This window comes from Oryx dammah, unplaced genomic scaffold, assembly GCF_014754425.2.
Source record: "Oryx dammah isolate SB20612 unplaced genomic scaffold, SCBI_Odam_1.1 HiC_scaffold_18, whole genome shotgun sequence".
NCBI lineage: Eukaryota > Metazoa > Chordata > Mammalia > Artiodactyla > Bovidae > Oryx > Oryx dammah.
In genome coordinates, this window is record NW_024070202.1 from 32,059,525 (window position 1) to 32,081,697 (window position 22,173).

Consider the following 22,173-nt stretch of genomic DNA (forward strand, 5'->3'; position numbering starts at 1 on the left):
TTGATGGTTTCTAACTGTGGTGCTGGAGAAGACTCTTGGACTGCAAGGAGATCAAACCAGTCAATTCTAAAGGAAATCAATCCTGAATATTCACTGGAAGGACTGATGCTGAAGCTGAAGCTCCAATACTTTGGCCACCTGATGCGAAGAGCCAGCTGACTCATTGGAAAAGACGTTGATACTGGGAAAGATTGAAAGCAGAAGGAGAAGGGGACCACAAAGGATGAGATGGTTGGATGGCATCACCAACTCAATGGACACGGGTTTGAGCAAACTCTGGGATATAGTGAAGGACAGGGAAGCCTGCCACGTTGCAGTCCACGGGGTCCAAAAGTGTCCGACTGGACTTAGAGACTGACAACAACAACCCACCCCCCAGCATAGATCAGGGTGCCTACTGCTGAGTGCATACTTGTTGATGTATACTTGTTGCCCTAAACAGTCTCTCCAACCAAAATGATTAAAGTGCTCCAGTACCTAGGAAGTCTCAATTCTCAAAATTCCAGGGACAGATTAAGGATAGAACCAAGTATAAAAGCAAAGCTGGGGACTTCTGGTGGCTTGCAGACTATCCTGGGGAAAGGCATGGGATACTTAAGGTGGGGAGAGGGGAGACAGGCAGAAATACCTAACATTATTCGAGTGCCAGAAGCTCCCTTGAATCTGCCTCAAGGTAAATGGACACCACTCTTAGGGAGAGGTTTGGGGCAGATGGTCGGTGGGTCAGCTTTGAGGCCCCAGCGGCGGGAGGCCGGAGCAGCCGCCCGCCACGCTCGCCCCAGGCCGCCGGCAGGAGGCGCGCGAGGGCCTCAGGGTGCCGCTGGCTGGGAGGAGCTGGCGCTGGGCTGGGTCCCGGGCCGGGCGGGGCTCTAGGGCAACTTTTTGGTTGGTTGCCGCCGGGGGCTGATCGCCCAGGCCCCTTTTAAACTGGGTGTCTCCCTGTGTCTCTCCCCTTTCTGCCTCCGCGCACGACTCGGTAAGTGACTTTCGACCAGCTCGACGCTGGAGCCCTCCGCGTGGCCCGGGGGTCTCTCCAACGGCACTTACCAGGAGCGCCCCTGCTCTCCGCGCGTCCGCCCCATGTGGGCGGCTAGGGCTCGTGTTCGTCCTCAGCTCGGCTCCCCCTCAGAGAGGCCTCCCCGGCCCCAGGGGAGCCGCTGTGAGAGCTCTTCTGCGGCCAGGACATCCTCAGGGTACCGGGGACCCTCCCTCCCCAGAAATAACGCTCTTGGCGCCTAAGGTCCCTCTTTCCCCCAGGGGCCGAGGCGCGCGTCCCTTGTGCCTGAGACCCCGATGCTCAAGGGATCCGGGCCACATGGAGCTTGAAGCTCCTTTTGCAATGAAAAGAGAAAAAACAAGCAAGATTCTTGGAGGAACCGACCCGGGACGGAGGCGTAGAGCCCTGGACGGCGCACGCGGGCCGCCCCCCCCCCCCCCCGCCCGGGGGCTCTGGGGACTCTGACACGGTCTATTTAGGAAGCGGATGAGATCACGGGCCTGAAACACTTGAGCCTTCACGGCAGAGCAGTGTTAATTCCGGTGTTAGCAAGAAACGGAGGTAATTTCGCCCACACAGGCATTCCCACTCCGCAAATGCCTCTCAGTTGCCACTTGGCTCTGTGGTTGCGCTCTTTAAAAGGTCTGCGTGACTCTTGTGGGAGCGGTTAGCTACTGTGAGCCTTGATGAGGGAGCAATTTTTCTCCCCCACATTCCTTTTTCAGCATTGACAGTGCGTTATGCAGCATGGGACCCTCTTTCATAACGTGTGTGGAGTCTCATGAGCGTGAGGCCCGTCATCGTTTTCTGGCCTGAGAAAAAGTCGGAACCTTTCGAGTTCTGACTTGTGTTCGCCAAGATAAACAGGAAAAGTGGCCCTAGAGAAAGTTTGTCCCTAGAGGAAGCATTTCTAAGTTTCACTCTGGTCCTCAGCATTAGAGGGCATTTTAAGTGTTTTACCGGTATACATTCCTATCAAAAGCGTTACTCCCCGGATTTAATAAAATTTGTAAAGATCTCAATTTATAGCTGACTGAATGAAGGAATCGTTATCATTGGTGCCGCTTAGTAATCTCTTGAAATGGGAGGCTTGTGGGATGTTTACATGTTTGCCTCAGTGGTGAAAGACCCTTTTACGGATCAGAAAGTATCTGATTTTACTGATGCGAGCTGTGGCCTAAGCACGGCGCCGCCCCCTCTTTTTTTTTTTTTTTTTTTTTTAACAATTCCCTTTAGGAGAGGGACATGGCTGAGAGCCAGTGTCTATTTAAAGACTGTGGGAATTGAGCAAGTGTTGACAGGACTGTTCTCAATTCGATGGCCTCTGCCTCCGCCTCTATACACTAGTTTCAGGCTTCCTTTGCTTTTTTTTTTTTTTAATGTGAAGAGTTTGTTTCCATCTTTCATAGGTAAATACTGTTACCAGTAATGTTTATATTTTTTCCCCAAGTTGATATTGTTCCACGCTAGTGTAACAAGGAGATAAAGTTAGAAAGATGGTGATGCCCAGTTAGAAAGAGGGTGTCTTCTTGCTGGTAATTTCAGGAGATTCCCAGTGTCAGGAAATTGGGAAAATATTGCTGTTTTACAGGAATTCTACCCCAAGTTAGCTCTTCAGTCAAAGGTAAATAGCCCAATAAGATACTGTTTACCAAGAAAAAAGACACAAAATGCCCAAAACAATATTGTAAAGTAATTATCCTCCAATTAAAATAATTTTTTAAAAATTAGTGGTATTCTTAACATTGTTTCTCTCTCTTTCCTATCAGGCTGACAAGATGCTGACAAGCTTAAGGTATGGACCAAATGGAGAAAATCTGGCTTAAGTTATTAAATAGATAGAATTTTTGGCCAAGGATGAGAACCCTAATCTGATTGGATATCCTCTGCTCTGATGGGTTAAAGGATTTACCTGAGGCCAATTTGATGGGCAGGAATTTATTAAGTGCAATCACATCCTCCCTCTTTAAACATTATATTTTAAATAAAATGGGGGGCTCTAGTAAATAGATACTTTATTATGCCAAGAGAAGTGTTATTTTACAAAAGTATTTTTAAGTGATTGGCATCTAATCTTTAAAGATGTTTATCTTTGGCAATGGTGGCCATTTAGAGGTTTTTTTTTTTAATGTCAGAATATTGCTATGCCTGATTTGGCAATATGTAGTTCATTGGGGAATTCATTTTCCTTACCTGAACTGCTTTTATAAACATGGCTTTAGTCACTATATTTTCTTAATATCTAACTTAGTAATTGCTGCTCTAATTACCTACTGTGATACTTCTCTTACAGGACTGGTGCTTGAAAGAAGCTTTTCCAGGAGATAAGGTGTATTTGAACATGTGATGATTGATGTATACAGAATAGAGCTTTTTGCTAATTGTCCTCATCATGGTGGTAGCAGGGGTGAATTTTTTTTTAAAAAAACTGCCAAGTATCTGTAAGAATATTAATCTGCCCTGTAGAGAATTTTCGGCAGAATCCAATTCCATTATTTAAAACAGTTTTTCTGCCATCCAGCCTGAATCTTGACACAGTAGCTAGACGAGCTATTCTACAAATATCTTAAGAGAATTTGGCTAGCTGCTTTAATTTACAAAGGTTATTTTAAAATCCTATTCTTTTGACTATGCTAAACCTCAGGGTTTTGTGCTTGCAGTTTTGTCTAATCATTTTGATGATTAGATTTGACCCCTTGTATAGAGGACAGATCAGTGGAGGAGTTTGTTGAATAGCATTTTAAGGGTTGGGGCTGAGGAACTGTTCTACATTTTGATTATAGTGGTAATTCCATCTGTCAGAAATTTTGAGTGAGTTTTACTGAATGTAAATTCAATTTCAATAAATATGACTTAAAAACTTTCCCTTTCTGGCATCTTAAATGACATTTCTAATGAAATCTGTGGGAAGAGGGTCTTGGGTCAGTGATTAAGCTGCTGAGAATAAAGTGGGCAAAAACACCTTGGGATCATCTTAAGTGTGTAAATGCTTGAGAAACAGTCAAGGGATGTGTTAACCTTACCTCAAGGGTATACAAGTTTTCTTTATAGATGTTTCAGACAACAGCTTTTGGCAGGGTGAGTGGTATGACACTTCTGTGTCTCTTGACAATGTATACTAGTAGCCACATGGTAGCAGAAAAAGGAAGTGTGAAAATTACACAACAAAATTTAGGCTGACTTGGGCAGATACTGGCTAAACCAGGGAATTAAGGGAGGTGTGAGGTTGTAGTGAAAGTTGCTCAGTCTGACTCCGACCCCATGGACTGTAGCCTGCCAGGCTCCTCCGTCCAGGGAATTCTCCATGCCAGAATACTGGAGTGGGTAGCTGGTCCCCTCTCCAGGGGATCTTCCAAATCCAGGTCTCCCACATTGCAGGCAGATTTTTTTTACCAGCTGAGCCACCGGGGAGAATGCTGAATAACTGGGTTAATGGCAAAGCTGGATGCATAAATCATGTGGATACTTTCCATGGGGATGTTCAAGTGTTCTTTTGAAAAGGGATGGGCCAGTTCATTCCTGTGGATAACAGGTCTAGCCACAGCCTGCTGAGCCCTGCTCACCATGACCAGGAACACTGGCAGCTGTGTTGTGCATCTTCCTATAGGAGGAAGCAGGGCTTTCGGGTGCCTTCTTGTGCTTCCAGGTATGGTACATAATCGCTCCATCTCCCCCAACCCGTTTCCCTGTACCCTGACAATGGAGAGTTCCAATACCTTGGTTAAATAAAATCTAGGATCACCAAAGTGAGTTGCAGTCAGCTTGCCCTCCGTGGCATCACACATGCCTAGGAGGTGTGCTAAAAGCAAGAGTGACTAAGCATGACTAAACTACCAGGCCCTAAGGAGAAGCAAATATGGAGCTGAAATGTTTTCACAGGACTTGTTATTCTAAGGGAGGAGCTTTGGGCATGAAGAGAATATATCTTTTATACCCCAACCATGTTCCCTGAATGATCTGGGGGTGGCTTATAAACAAATAGGGGGCTTTCCTGGTGGCTCAGACAGTGAGAATCCACCTGCAATGTGGGAGACATGGTTTCAATTCCTTGGCTGGGAAGATCCCTGGAGAAGGAAATGGCGACCCACTCTGTATTCTTGCCTGAAGAATTCATGGACAGGAGCCTGGAGTCCTCTGTCCACGAGGTCATAAAGTCCATGAGGTCTGTCCTACAGTCCGTGAGGTCACAAAGAGTCGGACACTACTAAACGAATAGCAAACATAATTAGAGGGGAGAACTGGTGCTGAATTTCCAAAACTTTGGCCACCTCATGCGAAGAGCCAACTCATTGGAAAAGATCCTGATGCTGGGAAAGACAGAGCAAGAGAAAGGATGAGGATGAGATGGTTGGATGGCATCATTAACTCAATGGACATGAGCTTGAGCAAACTCTGGGAGGTAGTGAAGGACAGGGGAGCCTGAAGTGCTGCAGTTCATGGGGTCTCCAAGAGTCAGATGAGACAGCAATGGAACAACAAAAGCTCAGCAAGTAGAGTGCAGGATATAAAACCAAGCCACTAGACCTGATGCTTTAAGGCTCCCACCAGTATGACTGAGCCTCCTAGGAGTCAGGAAGTCCAGTTGGCAAATTGGTCATTTGGCACTTGAATGTAAATTTTAAGTGGACAAGGTGGAGGAGGCAGGGTCATTTGTATTCTAGGCTCCCTGGAGCCCAAATAAGATTCTCATTTCTCCCTCATGATCTGAAATAGAATAGAGAAAGTGGATAACTAAATGGGGATCTAGAGATAGTAAGGAATGATGCATTTGACCAGGGTAGTAAGATCAGTCAGCCAGTGACCCCTGTGAGCCAAAGATGGGCATAAAACCTCAAGAGGAAAGCCATGTTGAGACTGAGTAAGTAAACAGATGTGTATGGAAGACTTATTTTGATTTTGTACTTATAAAAATTGCCTTTCTAAAATTTGCCCTGTGTTTGTAAACTGAAAAGTTTATAAACTGATTCTGATATTTTATAAAATTGTCTTACCTAGGACTATGCAATCACAGCTAGCAAGCCCCCTGGTGGAGTTTATCTGTACTGCAAAGGCCAAGTATCAAGGTACCCTCCACAGTTGCCATCTGCATTTCCGGAATAGCTCCACATCAATCTGGTTCAGTTCAGTTCAGTTGTGAGATAAAACCCAGTCAGTTCAGGATGATGTAGGTCACCATGATTTGTTTCTGGCAATGTAGTTGATAAAATGATTTTTCAGTTGGGCAAATGCTCTGACATGTTACTCCCACTATCTATGGCAGAATAGAGCCCATTGTATTATTTACAGGCCTTCTGTAGTGGAGAAAAATGTGGAACTTTGAGAATTATCATAGAGTTCAAACTACTCCAGTACAGTAGCCACTAGCTACATGTGGCTATTGAGCACTTGACATGTGGCTAGTGCAAATAGGTAATAAGCTGAAGTGTAAAAAACATAAGTTTTGGAAGAATTATTTTTAAAAGTGTGTTTACAACCTTCTGTATTTTTTAGATTCCACTGATACAGAAAACAAATTTGTGGTTACCAAAGGGGAGAAGGAAGTGGGGAGCGACAAACTAGGGATATGGGATTAACAGAAGTTGCTGTAGTACATAAAATAGATAAGCAATAAGGATATACCATATATCACAGGGAATTATACCCACTATCTTGTAATAACATCTTGTAATCTGCAAAAATACTGTATCACTATGTTGTACACCTGGAACTAACAATACTGTAATACACAATACTATAAAAAAGCAAAAAGGCTGTCTGGGGAGGACTAACAAATAGCTATGAAAATCTTCCTCAGCGATCAGTGTAAAGAAATAGAGGAAAACAACAGGATGGGAAGGACTAGAGATCTCTTCAAGAAAATCAGAGATACCAAGGGAACATTTCATGCAAAGATGGGCTCTATAAAGAACAGAAATGGTATGGACCTAACAGAAGCAGAAGATATTAAGAAGAGATGGCAAGAATACACAGAACTGTACAAAAAAGATCTTCACGACCCAGATAATCACGATGGTGTGATCACTCACCTAGAGCCAGACATCCTGGAATGTGAAGTCAAGTGGGCCTTAGAAAGCATCACTACGAACAAAGCTAGTGGAGGTGATGGAATTCTAGTTGAGCTATTTCAAATCCTGGAAGATGACGCTGTGAAAGTGCTGCACTCAATAGGCCAGCACATTTGGAAAACTCAGAAGTGGCCACAGGATTGGAAAAGGTCAGTTTTCATTCCAATCCCAAAGAAAAGCAATGCCAAAGAACACTCAAACTACTGCACAATTGTACTCATCTCACGCGCTAGTAAAGTAATGCTCAAAATTCTCCAAGCCAGGCTTTAGCAATACATGAACTGTGAACTCCCAGATGTTCAAGCTGCTTTTAGAAAAGGCAGAGGAACCAGAGATCAAATTGCCAACATCCGCTGGATCATGGAAAAAGCAAGAGAGTTCCAGAAAAACATCTATTTCTGTTTTATTGACTATGCCAAAGCCTTTGACTGTGTGGATCACAATAAACTGGAAAATTCTGAAAGAGATGGGAATACCAGACCACCTGACCTGCCTCTTGAGAAATCTGTATGCAGGCCAGGAAGCAACAGTTAGAAATGGACATGGAACAACAGACTGGTTCCAAATAGGAAAAGGAGTACGTCAAGGCTGTATATTGTCACCCTGCTTATTTAACTTATATGCAGAGTACATCATGAGAAATGCTGGGCTGGAAGAAGCACAAGCTGGAGTCAAGACTGCTGGGAGAAATATCAATAACCTCAGATATGCAGATGACACCACCCTTATGGCAGAAAGTGAAGGGGAACTAACAAGCCTCTTGATGAAAGTGAAAGAGGAGAGTGAAAAAATTGGCTTAAAGCTCAACATTCAGAAAACAAAGATCATGGCATCTGGTCCCATCACTTCATGGGAAATAGATGGGGAAACAGTCGAAAGAGTGTCAGACTATTTTGGGGGGCTCCAAAATCACTGCAGATGGTGACTGCAGCCATGAAATAAAAAGACGCTTACTCCTTGGGAGGAAAGTTATGACCAACCTAGATGACATATTCAAAAGCAGAGACATTACTTTGCCAACAAAGGTCTGTCTAGTCAAGGCTATGGTTTTTCCTGTGGTCATGTATGGATGTGAGAGTTGGACTGTGAAGAAGGCTGAGCGCCGAAGAATTGATGCTTTTGAACTGTGGTGTTGGAGAAGACTCTTGAGAGTCCCTTGGACTGCAAGGAGATACCAACCAGTTCATTCTAAAGGAGATCAGTCCTGGGTGTTCTTTGGAAGGAATGATGCTAAAGCTGAAACTCCAATACTCTGGCCACCTCATGTGAAGAGTTGACTCATTGGAAAGGACTCTGATGCTGGGAGGGATTGGGGGCAGGAGGAGAAGGGGACGACAGAGGATGAGATGGCTGGATGGTATCACCCACTTGATGCACATGAGGTTGGGTGAACTCCGGGAGTTGGTGATGGACAGGGAGGCCTGGCGTGCTGCAGTTCATAGGGTCGCAAAGAGTTGGACAAGACTGAGCGACTGAACTGAACTGAACTGAACTGATAAGACACTTAATACTATAATACACAATACTATAAATCAACTATACATCAATAAAAAATATAAAATTTAATTTTATATTGATTACAAGTTAAATTATAGTATTTTGGAAATATTAAAATTATATAAGTATGACTTGCATTATATTTCTGTTTGTTAGGCAGTACTGATCTAAAACATGAAATATTAATGGAAACATGAAAATAGTGACCCTATAATCCAAGAGAGAAAGATGTTGGTGTCTTACTACACAGGACCTGGAGGATAAGCAAAAGTAAAATTAAGTAATTCTGCACGTAAAATGCAGAATTCACAGGTAAGAAGACAATTTCCAAGGACAGGAGGTGCAGGTGTGGGGAGCCAGTGGTACAGACTTGACATAAATTATACACTCAAGCTGCCAGCGCTTCTGGAGCTTTTAAATAAAAGACCAGAATGGATTTATTAAATACTTGTTCCGAGACTCCCCTGTGCAAGTATTTGTATTCATTAGGATAATCAAAGGTCAGGGAACAGGATGTACTATATCCCCTCAAAACAGCCTCCGTAGTGAAGAATCCGTGTGAAGAGCAGTCCTGGTTTCCTGACCCAGTTGGTTGCGTCTGTGTGTGTAGTAACATGGTCTTCCAGGTTTTTCATGGAAGGAGAAAAATCACGGGAGGTGGCACCTTAAATAGTACCAGAACTTATATACAGTATAATTTTTTCAAAATACCGTATGTTAAGCAAAATATTCACGAAATTTTCTCTTTGCCATGTTTTCACTTAGCTCTAAGAAGCAGGTCTGTGTAAAATCCCTTTTTGTAATTTTCTTACTAATGGATAAATTTTGGCCATTTTGTCTTTTAACAATAGGTGGACATTTTTTCCTTTAGTTTTCATGTTTGCCTTAAGCAGTGATTCTTAAGAGGAGCTTTGGGGGTTGGGGGACTCTTTGACCCTCCTTGGGGACTTTTGGTCATGTCTGAAGACATCTGTGATTCTCACAAGTGGGTAGGCAGGGGCTGCTCCTGGCATCTAGTGTGGTGCGGAGGCCATCTCTACCGGGCAGAGGCTGAAAAACCCTGTCTTAGAAAATGTCATTCCCAACCGCACGAGCCTCTAAGGTGGTACTGAGTGTGCTGCACGCTACTCCCCAAATTCTCCTCCCCCACCAAAGGTTCTCTGTACCTTGAGGCCCGAGGGGCCTGCGTTGCCAGCCTCATTGTTCTCACTTCTAAGTGAATTTACATTCCATAGTATTTACAAAATAGCAATTCATTATTTTAAGCAAAAAACTATTGGGATTTTCTACTAGGTTCCCCAAAGTAGTTTGAATGTTGACTGTTATAAGCATCCAGAAACTCGACATTTGCTCATCACAAACTAGTGGTTTTCTTAATCAGAGTTAACTGGTCAAACTGGATGTTTCAGCTTGATCACTGAGACAAAGCTTACCCAAGTCAGCTGAGGGACCATCAGATTCCTGGCCTGGACCTAGACTCTAGAAAGCCTCCAGAGTTTGAAAGGGGTCTGACTGGTGGTACAGGCATTAACAACTCAGATTCCACTCGAGCCAAATGTTGTTACCATGATCTACTTCAACAAATAGCTTCAGTCCTTACAAAAGAACATTCACAAACCAGCTGTGGAACAAAAACTCAAGAAACTGACATCATTGATCATGATCCAGCTCCAATTTTAATGAAAGATCCTGCCTAATTTTAGAACCAAAAGAACAACAAAGACCTGAAAACACTGAGTTATGCTGGGAAAATTAAAACAAGCCCCTTTGAATTGGCTGGAGTGGAATCTGAGTTGTTCATGCCTGTACCACCAGTCAGACCCCTTTCAAACTCTGGCAAGTCACTGTCACCCGAAAGATGCGTTTAAAGCAGTTGATGCTGTTGGCAGAGGTGATGGATGACATAATTGCTCTCAAATGTAGCAGTGGAACAACATAGGCACCCATAGCAACTCGGGGAAATCACTCGAAACAGTGAGATTTGGGGCCAGTATCAGTGGGGCTCTGCCTACTTCTCAGGTTGAAGTGCCCTTCTTTGCTGTCTTCTGAAAATGGGCATTTGTAATCATACACTTTCTTGCATAAAAATATATAGCACGTAGCCTGTGGTTACAGGCTAGCATGCCAAACTGCTGCGGCCCCAGGGCCAGCATGACCAGGATGAAGTGGATGAGGTCCCTGAGGTCGTTCAGGGAGCACTGTATGCCGTTCACAGCGCTTCACTCTGCTTCTGGAATGTTCTGAAGAAGCTGGGTTATGGTGATGTCAAAGGATCAATATCAGACACTTCGGTGAGAATTCCAGCTGTGGCACTGACTTGCACAGTCAGGTTGGGTAAATGAAGCTTTCGGTGGCTCAGTTTCCTCATCTACATGAGACAATACTATGATGTGTACACTATTATGCCTGGCATGGTAATGGTAATTACAATCAGTAACTTGTTGTGGGATAAATAATATTTTTGAATCACCATCACCACCAGTATCACTAGGTAGCAATATAATTTCATTTTGAATGTATTTATTTACATCTCCATTTCATGCCCCAAACAGAACAAAGAACCAAGTCTTGGGCTTCACATTCAGCTCCAATTCCATGTTTTTTCCTCTCCCCTCCTGGTTTGTCAGAGAAGAAATTAGCTCCCTCTCCCCTCCCCACCTTCAACCACATTTGTTGTGATTGGCTATCCACTCCAACATTCTTCCCTGGAGAATCCCATGGACTGAAGCTACAGTCCAGGGGGTCACAAAGAGTCGGACACAACTGAGTAACTAACCCTTTCAGGAGTCACTAAGTCATGTTCAACTCTTCTGACCGTTTGATTACACTTGGAAAGCAGCCTCAGGACCTGCCATGCAGGCACCAAATAAGTCAGAAACCAGGTGGCAATGCTGTCCTTGAGTGACAGGCCTGGAGGCTCCGGTGCCTGCTCCAGATTCTGCCAACAGCCAGTTTCCTGGATTCTCCCTGAAATCCAGCTCTGGCCCTGCACAGGCCTCTTGTTTGCCTTGTCCTGATCTCTGGACTCAGCTCTGAACTCAAGAATAATTTGCATTGAACATGCTGTGTCCTCCAGTGTCTGTCCCTGAAGAGCACTGGCCAGGCCTTCTGTCCTCATAGACTGCGCTTGTCACCATGCGGCGGCCCCCTCCTGGGACTCTGGCCCCGGGCTCCCCCTCCTTCTGGACCATCCCAACCACTCGGCTCACAACCTCGAAGCCCCAGAGCTTGGCCTGCCAAAGGACTCTGACCTGGAGCTCACTGTAAACTGGCACGTGGCCCCTAAGACCCGGTGCTGACAGGTTGGAGATATTTATAAAATGCTGCAACCGCACAACGTGAGAGCTGATTCTGCACTGACAGGACTGTTTATAAACTGAGGACAGAAAGAGCCATGGCTCTTAGATTTTAGAAAGCAAAGGGACTGTGGAGCAATGTGTCAAATCATGCTGTAGCCAGAGTTCTGTAACTTAGTTTCCACCCAGAATGGAAAAAAGTATTTACTGAGCAGATGCCTGCAGTGAACTCTGCGCCTGGGGTTTTGTGGTGGACAGCCAGGCGGCCACAGGCCACTGGTCCCATGGAGACACCAAGACAGCCACCAGGCCTGGCCACGCTAGACACGCTAGCCAGGGCTCGACACTACATTCTTTGGGGCACTGATGCTTTTAACTTGTGCAGTTTTGACCACGCCGCCAACCCTGAGGTTGTTTGCAGTTCTGCTGGGAATAAAAGTGAGTGGCCTTTGCTGGTGGTGGCCGTGCTTGTGGGAGTCGTCCAGTATCTTGCCTCTCCATCTCACTGCCAACCCCGCTCTCCACGCTTACCCAACAATGCTCGTGAAAGCACCACAATCACGGCCAAAATATACAAATGATGATGGCGACTGAAGATGAGAGTTAATATTCACTTTCAGTAAATAGCTCTGATACCTGTGAAGGTTCTGTGCTAAGCTCATCTCCTGCAGGAATTATTTCAAGGCATCCTCAGCACTTCCCTGATAGGAAGACACTATCATTACTATCCCATCTTACAGATAAGGAAACAGAGGCACAGGGAGCTTAGGTAACATGCCAACATCCTTGGGCAGCCTGGCTCCACATCCTTAGCTGGCTCCCTCATGAGCGTCAAGCTTGCTCTGGTGTTTCTGGCATCCTTATCAAGAGTCAACAAGAAGAACTGCTATCGCCATGGAGAAAAACCCCAAGTTCCTCTCGGGCACCTCTAGATTGTAGGCATTGCCAACAAGATTCCACATTCTCTAAGCGTGATGTTTCTTTTGTGTCAGGAAGAGTCATTTGGACTCTTTTTTTCCCTTTAGAACTAGTTTATTCTCATAATATAATGTGAATTGCGTAAATCTTAAATTGCCAACCCGCATTCAATCGTTTGTTCAATCAAAGACTGGGAAATACAAACCAAATAGCCTAATAAAAGGTAACTCACCCATCAGGTCCTTCACTCAACATATTTTAGAGGTTAGGTCATCTCCAGATGAAAGGACAGGTTTCTAAATCATCTCTTTGGAATTAGGAATGATTCCTTTCTCAAACATGCGCATCACATCAGAGGAATGCAGTTCCCAGGCCAGCCCATGGCTTTATAACCCCTGGAATGAGACCTACAAACCTCTCATTTTTCCTCTCCCCATATCCCCAAGATTCTGTGGACAAAGACATGACAGAAATCAGGAAACCCGAGCCCCATGCCCCCATCCCACTGTGGCCCCAGAGGTGAGGAGGGGAAGCTCTGAGCCCCAGGAAGGCCAGGGGCCTTGCTGAAGCCCAGCGCCGGCTGAGGTTCACAGCAGAAGCAGGCTGGGAGATGCTGAGTGAAGGAGGAAGTCAGCTTTCGATTCTTCTTCCACCACCCACCAGGACCCTCCATTCCCTCACTTTGGCCCTGGGGGTGGAGGGTCACCTGGCTTAGAGCCTCAGGGAAGAGTTCTGGAAATGATGACTGTGGACTGGGTGTAGGGATCAGGGACTGGGCACAAAAGTGATGCTCCCTGGGTGGAAACTGGATCACAGGCAGTCCATGTCTAAGAACAAAGTCCAGACTCTTTGCAGGTTGAGCATCTGCAGGTTGAATCACTCACGGCCAACAGGCTGTTAACCCCGTCACTGCTGATACCCAACATGTCACTGCTGAATTCATCAGGCATAAAACGACCAAAACTTTTTTAAACACCCTTACCGAACACCCTTACCAAATCATTAATGTCCTCATTGCCAGGGTGAATGGCATATCGCTGGTGACAGAGCTCTGAGCCCAAGTTCTCAGGGTGACAAGCTTGTAGATGCTCAGTCAGGCCCCTTGTGTCTGGGACAGGATTTCCTTCCTCTTCCCCAGGCAACTAAAGATAATTTTGGCCTCACCAAGCTGTCCTCTTTCCCCTCGCCCCATCCCAGGTCCACAAAGAAAAGATCCAGGTCAAAATACTCCTTCACTGTAGATGCCATCTGAAGTATTTACATGCTTGAAAGTAAAAGTGTTAATTGCTCAATTGTGTCCGACTCTTTGCAACCCCATGGACTACAGACCACCAGGCTCCTGTGTCCATGGAGTTTTTCAGGCAAGAATACTGGACTGGATAACCATTCCCTTCTCCAGGGGATCTTCCCAACCCATGGATTCAACCCTGGTCTTCTGCATTGCAGGCAGATTCTTTACCATCTGAGCTACACCCTGGAAATAACTATTTTCACTTCCCCAGATCTCCACATTTTCACATTTCGGCCTTTGCACAACTGTCCGCCTTGCCTGGAGCATTCTTCACTCTTCATGTCACCCACCTAGCTTGCCCTTCAGGGATCTCTTAATTGTGTCTCCCTCCGGGAAGGCTTCCCCAGCCCCCAAGACCAGATTTGGTGTCGCTCCTATGTGTCTCCAATCCTCTGTCCTTTCCTAACATAGCTCCTGTCACATTGTGTTGTTGGCTGTTGCTACTTATTCATTGGTCTCCCATGCAGACACTCAGTGTAGCTAAGACCTCGTTTGATAAACCACTCTTGTGTCCCCAGTGTCTAAGATGGCTCTTGTCATGTAATGGGTTCTTGGTGAATGAATGATGAAGACTTACAATGACACAGCGGTGAGTCCATGAAATGCTTCTACAATTACTTAGCAACATCACAGGCTGCAGAAAATCCTATGCCACACATGACCCACTGCTCACTGATTCTTGCCAGGATCACACTGAGAAGAGAAAGGTAATGGAGATGTAAAACAGGATGTTCAGGGTCCTGCCCTCACTCAAACAGAACTGTGTGCTATTGGCCCAGTGACTGGAGGAACAGTCTGGAAGGATAGGTTGGTTCATGTTTCTTTCAAAGGAATAAATACAGACCTGGTCTTTTAGCAACTCATGGTTTGAAGAAAAGTTTTTGCTTAATGGAAGTAAGAAAACAGCCAGATGAAAAGGACTTCCAGGAACAAACACAGAAAATACACTGAGTGTCAGACAACCCATGTGGAACCAGCTGGATATGATTCCCATGGTGACCAAGCCATAGTGTCCCCTGAGCCTGGGGAAGAGAACTGTGCCCATCAGGCCAGACAAAGCAGAGAGGGCTGTGAAGATGCTAAGCAGAGAGCCTCCAATCCCTTGGACATGGGTGGAGCCGGTGGTGATGCAGTCAAAGTCCAGCACCTTTATGCAGAGGAAAGCCAGGCCCAGGCCAGGCCCAGAAGACAGTCTGCCTGCAGTAGGCTCCCCACCCTCATGGCACATGCGCACCAGCGTCCATGTGTTTTGAAGGCAGACAGAAAACTCTGAGATTGTAGCCTGCTGGCCTGCAAAGTTAGGCTTATGGTTCTTTGGCTTTTCCAAAGTTTTGGACTTGTCAATGAACCCATCAGTGGTTTCCCAAGAGTCCATTTCACCTGAAATAAAATCCAAATAAGCTGCATGTCAGCGTTTGCCCTGATGCCCTCAGCCCACCCCAGCCTCATCTGCTTCTTTGTCGGACAAGTCCTGGGGGCACTGATGGCTTCCTACCCCAAGTATTTGGGTGTCTTTAAATAAGGGTCTCTGTCCAGAAATAGCAATGTGAGGGCAGGCTGCAAGTGTCCAGAAGTCGACGTCTCTGGGAACAACCCCTGACCAATGAGTGACAACACTTGGTGTTTCACTCCAGTTCCTTCACCCTTGGTGGGATGATTTGGAGGTTTGTCCCGCACTGGCTCTCATAGGGCCCCCGGGGGCCGAGCCCTAATTTCCTGCAACAGTAGTCCATACGGTACCATGTTCTTTAGTGGCTTCTCCCACTTCCTCGTCTCATATCCCATTCCTTCACCACGCTCCCTGGGATTACCTTCCAAATAGATTACTTTTCACCTCAAATCTTTGTCTCCAGGATTGTGCTGGAGAGAACCCAGACTAAGACATACAGTGAAGTCAGGAGGTGGATGCTGAGCAGAGAGGGAAGACACAGGAGAGAGTAAAGAACAGAATTGCATGAGCTTGAGATGCGGCAACGAGCTCTTGGAAATAGCGGTAGATATTTCCTTTGAAGTTTTTTTTCTGAAGAAGTAGATACTCCTGAAAAGAGAATGACAAATACCTTTTTGTCTTCCAGGACAGAATAGGCAATGACTGCAAACAGATTTTTAAAATATGCAAGTATTTGTAAGACGTATTTAGCATAAATTAAACAGCAAAAAAGGACTAGAAGAGCCAAATAAGGCTATGAAGGAAGGAGAACGGGTTATGTGAGCTAAATCTGCTCTAGCTCAAGAGCTGTGGGAAGGGTGAATTTGGTCATAGAAAAAAATTTATTGCCATAGCAGGTTTTCTTTTTAAAGATAGCAATAAAAACAATAATGAATAAAGCTGCTAACACTGACAAGTTCTACTATATGTGGAAGGAAATAGGGCTTTATGAGGACTATCTCATCTAATCTCATCCCTGCCATTAGTTCTGTTACTGTTATCCTATCTATCTATCTACTTACTCCATTCATCCATCATGTAAATATGTATATCTATTTACCTGTCTCTACAGATACTTATATTTCATCCATATAGTGAGATCCGGTGAGCTTTAATTGCAAAAGACTAAGAGAAAAGATAATTATAAGGAGTCCAGAAAGGGAAACTGACCTCAGAAACAATCCCTGGGCTGTGTTGCCCTGGCAGATGGGCAACACTGTCAGTAGGCAGGTGCGGTTCTTGTCTTGAGAGAATGGGGTCATATTTAGTACTGGGCAGGTTCCCTTTCATGTCATCCTCATCCTAATGATAAACAATTTCTGATTTTAAAAACACTGTTGGTAGCAGGGATGGCCAATTTATCTATTGTCTTGACCAAAAAATAGCCCATATCCCCTAACACAGTTGTCTCTCTAGCTTAGCATCGTTAGGAAAGAGGCTTATAAGTAAGATAGGGAGGAGTAATTTGTCCTAAGGACCATGAAATAGGTTTCTCAGGCTGTAAACTGCACATTCCCAGGGGAGTGCTACTCACAGTGGAAACTCTCTGAATGGAATCCCTGGAGTTGTTTAGTAGACAACCTGTGTAACTGTACATGGCAGACCACCTGCTCTCACCAATGAGATCAACCGTATTAACTGAATGACCAGTAGTTCTACTGGAGCCTTCTCATTTCTCACAGTTTCCAGGCATATTTGCAGACAAACTATTGAGATTATAGTTAGAAACTAGCTCTGGAAAGAAGAAATAGAACATTGACATATAGGAAGGAAAAAAATCCAAGAGCTGTCTCTGAGTTTGCATTACTTTGAATGTTTATAGCCTCTTGTTGCCTTTCTAGGAAATGCCCTCTTGTATTGTTGCTAGGGTTTTACAGCCAATTGGGGAACTAGTTGAAAAACCCTGGACAGACACTCAACAAGTAGTGAAACCAAATGCCATTTAAGAATGAAACCACAACCGATCACATGAGATGCCCATGTCATCACCTGGGGCAGAGAGGGAAGCAAATATACTGATGATCTGGTCCAGATGCCAGACAAGCTGCATTCATCCTTATAAGAGAGAGGAGACAAATCGTGCAGCTGAGGATGAATCTCTCCTCCTGGTGAATTTAATGTTGGGTATTTACTAGAGTTGAGTGACATTCAGATTATAATCACACTGGGTGAGTGGCAGTGAAAACAGAAAACATCCCTTTTAGTCTGACTATAGATTAATCATGGGATTTGCAACCTGGAAAAGACCTTTGAGATCAGTTCTTCTGGAACTTGAACAATTAACCCATGAGTAAATTGAAGATTAAAGAAATTAGGTCACTTAGAACGAATTATTCTAACTCCTGTCTCAGTACTTTCTATCACATCCCACTATTGGAACAACAATACTAATATTCATTTTTATGACTAAAATATTGACAGGGGTGAGAGGGGAAAAACAGAGCACAAAGGACAGTAACAGTTCAATACTTATTCTGTGCCAGACACACAGTTCTAAGCCTTCTATACATATTCATCTCACTTAATCTTCACAACCCTAAGGGGTCCACAGCATCTCCCTTTTACGAATTAGCAACTGGAGACATAAAGAAGTGAAATTATATTTAAGGTCACAGAGAAGGTAAATGGTGGAGCTGAGATTCAAACCCAGCAGTCTGACCCCAAAGTTTATTCTCTTAACTATTCTACCATCGTTGAAGAACATATTTACAAGATGATTTTTAAAATTAAAATAAATTAAACAAACTTTAAATCTGAATCTATGCTTTATTTAGATTTCTTTAAAAACTAATTAACAGCAAGCAGGAAGATTTTCTTTACCCAAAGACAGGACACTTTCAACACCATGTTACCCAGCTTTTAACCACATAGTTGTTTTATTTTGAGTGTTGTTATTTAAACCACAGCACATCCAAATAAGTGTAGTTTAGAAGAAAACATGATTATATGGGGCTTCTACACTTTGTAAGAAGTACATTTTAATAGTGTCCTTTGTAATAGCTTCCTTTATCTTGGCTATCAACACTCAAGAACGTTTTCTAGCGAGAATACCAATTGCACAAATATAGGGTAGGACAAGATCTCCAGCTTTAGGTTGGCAATTTGAATATCCCCTGAGGAAAATGATCCAAGTTTTGTAAATGGAAGAAAAAATAAAGAAGATGCCAGATTCTTCAACTTAGCTCTATTATTGAAAAAAAAAATTCTATCTCTCCCTATCAGTGATTAGGTAATAATCAACAGTCACATTTGGGGATGATTTTTCTAAGTAAAGCAGAAGCATATCACTGACCAGAATTAAGAAATCTTTCCACTGCTTCAAGATGCTTTTTATTAAGAAATTTTAAGGAAATTTAAAAAGAGAAATCTTTCAATTCCCTTATTTTTCCACGTCTAAAATGATCAAGGAACCTCTGTAATAATATATTCAGAGGTGTTTCTCTCCCAAAAGTACAGCCTATATAGCTTTATGATAATAATGGTCTAATCCATTTCTTATGTGTTTTTTATGTACAGATATAGTGTTAAACACTTTACAAATCCTGTATCTCACAGAAGCCTTCCCCAAACTGAACTGGTGGCAAGGTGTGTATGTGTGGGTGGGGGTGGGGGGGGTGTTGTAATTTCTCCCATTCTACAGATGAGGAAAATAAAGTCCAGAGAAGTTAAGTAATTTGCAGCTGGTAAGAGCCACAGCTAGTCTTAGCTGCATTCAAATCCAGTTTCTTTGACTCCAAACACCTTCTGTCTTTCTCTCGCTGTCTTTAATATTTATTTGTTTATTTGGCTGGGTCAGGTCTTAGTTGTAGCATGTGGGCTCAGCACATAGGCTTAGTAGCTCCTCGGCATGTGGGATCTTAGTTCTCCAACCAGGCATTGAACCCGCATTCCCTGCATTGCAAGGTGGAATCTTAACCACTGGATCACCAGGGAAGTCCCCAAACACCTTTTCTTTTTTTTTTATTTTATTTTATTTTTTTTTCCAAACACCTTTTCTTAAAGGCTACTCTACTGCCTCTCTTGAAGACCCAACTGTCTCATCAGTTGTGTTCACTAAGCCAGGACAACTCAGCAGATTAGAGACCCGTGGTGACCCATTATGTCTTGAGGTGGCACAGCTCACCAGCCAGCTGGCCTCTGCTCACCTGTGAGGCTCAGAAACCATCCCTCTAAATGGTGGTGGTCAGTACTGTGCTGGCTAGGTTTATCAAGGCTGCCAGGGTGGCCACAGCTGAGAAGTAGACCACCTACAGAAGGAAGGGAAAGGGAGTTTGGAACCCAAGAATGAACTGTCTCAGCCCATTGTAATACATACAGTTATTTATCTGATAGCTTGAAGAACATCTAAATGAACCAAAAGACTTTTGAGAGAAAGCGTTTCAAGGCAGATCTGAAGCCAAATGTTGCGTTTATTCTAAGCATTTTCTTCTTCCACCCCAGTGGCACCAGATCCAGTGCTAATTTGTACCTTGCAGACAGACTCTGCTGTTCTATTGCCTTCATCCCTGGGGTATGTAGACTCTGATTCACAAATTAGGGGTGAGGAGAACACTGGTTAAAGGTTAGCTAGATCCCACATTAGTAAGCAGGGCCATCCAGCGATGACTCACCAAAGGGCGTGCAGTCTCGTCTGTGACTTTCACCCTCATGGCACCCGGGGGAGACGGTGACACACGTGGGGTGAGCCAGCCATGCCACACTTGCTCCATCTCCCTTCTGTAGGAGAATACCAGCATCAGGATGACATAGCAGGTGGGGACAGAGGCATTCTGAGTGAAGAGCAAGGTGTCAGCAACTGCAGAGAGAAACGATATTTCCTCTTTAAGAGACAGGTTACAAATATATCACTGTTTAATGCAGAATAACTGTATTTGACCAAATCCCCATGCCAACCAGGGTTCTTAGTTCCATCACCTATCACAGGCTGAGTAGGAGGCAAGGAGCAGGCTTGTGTGCTCACTAAAGGCAAAGCCTTTACAACCAAAAGAAGGAAAGAAAAGACAAAAGCTGGGCTTTTCAAATAAATGAAAACATATTTTGAGAGAACGATGACATGAAAAGCAGGATGTTCAATAAATCAAAGCTTAAATTTTTCTGATTTACTTAAAATTTACTGATATATCACACTCTTCTGGATTTAATTCATGACTCAAATTATCAATATGGCCTAATGACCAACAGTCCAAATTTTAAATAAGTTAACCTGTTCAATGCAATGGCTTCAGAGACTGCTTTGTGAAGCCTCCTAGGTGGAATGAAAACAATCAGGCTGACTGGTAATCACAAGAATTGGAAAAATTTAGGAAATCCTATATTCTTCTTTGGTAAAAGAAGGTTAAAGATATATTAGAGGCAAAATCTAAAAATAGATTGGCATTTTGAACAAACAAGTTTCCAGATATTAGTCCCGGAGTGGGGTGCCATTGCCTTCTCCATCAGATAGGTTACTTGGTACAAAAGATATCTTTTACACGTAGAAATTGTCTTTAATAAAAATAACATGACTATTATACACCGGTAATACCAGAGTATTAAAAAGAAAATATATTTTCAGGAATTTAATATTAAAAATCTCTGGTAGATAAAAAATCTAAAAACCATAATAAAATATTCTAAATATAGTACCAGGGAATGACAGGAAGCTGGATAACTCTTTTTCTAGCTTTTATAAGTTATGCCCTATTGCTATTAAGTATTTTATTTTGCTAAACAAAAAATTCAAGTGAGGCCATAATTTACCATGTAATTATTTATGTACGACCCTTTTATCCTTGGTTTCCTGTCAATCCAATCATTAAAACCCCCAATATTAACACAGATCCAGCCACCACTAAGCCAAACACTGCTATTAGTAGAAGATGGTATCCATATAACTCTACCAGGAACACAGATATGGCAAAAGTGCCATATGTGGTCTCCCTGCAAGGCAGTATAAGCAAAACATGCTTTAATCATTGATCTAAAAGATGAAACAAAGTTAAAATCCAGAAAGATGCATTTCTCCCAAAGGACATGTATTAATATTATGCAGGATTTAAAACCTGAGTGTCCAAAATTATATTTTTATGCAGTACAGATATTTTTAATGCAATACAGTTACACTTTAAAAAGCTGGATGTGCTAAGAGCATTCTAAGTAGCTTCAGTTGTGTCTGACTCTTTGGGACTCTATGGACTGTAGCCCACCAGGCTTCTCTGTCCATGAGATTCTCCAGCCAAGAATACTGGAATGAGTTGTCATACCCTTCTCCAGGAGATCTTTCCAACCCAGGGATTGAACCCATATCTCTTACATCTCCTGCACTGGCAGGCGGGTTCTTTACCATTAGTGCCAACTGGTAAGCTCAAAAAAGCAGGACAGAATATATTTTAAAATCTTAAAACACCAAAGAGCCAAGAAGCCCATGAGAAAATATCAAATGAATACTTGGAGAACATGAGAATTCCAAGAATTAAGCCCAGGGGACCCTGATATCTGCTGATTCAGAAGAAACAGCTGTGAAACAGAACTACAGTGTTAGTGCCTGAGAAAGTCAGATGATGGAAGTCTATGCTTACCAAAAGACAAAGATAAAATAGTTCCTACTTTAAGCTGAGCTATAATTCTATCCTCAGGGTAAATTAGAGTAAACTAATCATTGTCTCAACTTGTAGTCCAGCTTTACTCCATCTGATGGTCTG

The 22,173-nt window shown here is 43.6% G+C and overlaps 1 long non-coding RNA gene and 1 other non-coding gene across 2 annotated transcripts; one reads left to right on the forward strand and one right to left on the reverse strand.

Moving 5' to 3' along the window:
• Positions 1 to 2,845: 2,845 nt before the first annotated feature.
• LOC120878298 lies at positions 2,846 to 2,918 on the forward strand. Its single transcript, XR_005724506.1, has one exon. It is a non-coding gene; the product is annotated as a small nucleolar RNA SNORD93 (small nucleolar RNA).
• Positions 2,919 to 3,387: 469 nt separating this feature from the next.
• On the reverse strand, positions 3,388 to 21,321 carry LOC120878076. The gene is made up of 3 exons (XR_005724451.1): positions 21,308 to 21,321; positions 18,240 to 18,246; positions 3,388 to 3,507 (listed from the first exon to the last, which is right to left on the reverse strand). It is a non-coding gene; the product is annotated as an uncharacterized LOC120878076 (long non-coding RNA).
• Between the last annotated feature and the right edge of the window lie 852 nt (positions 21,322 to 22,173).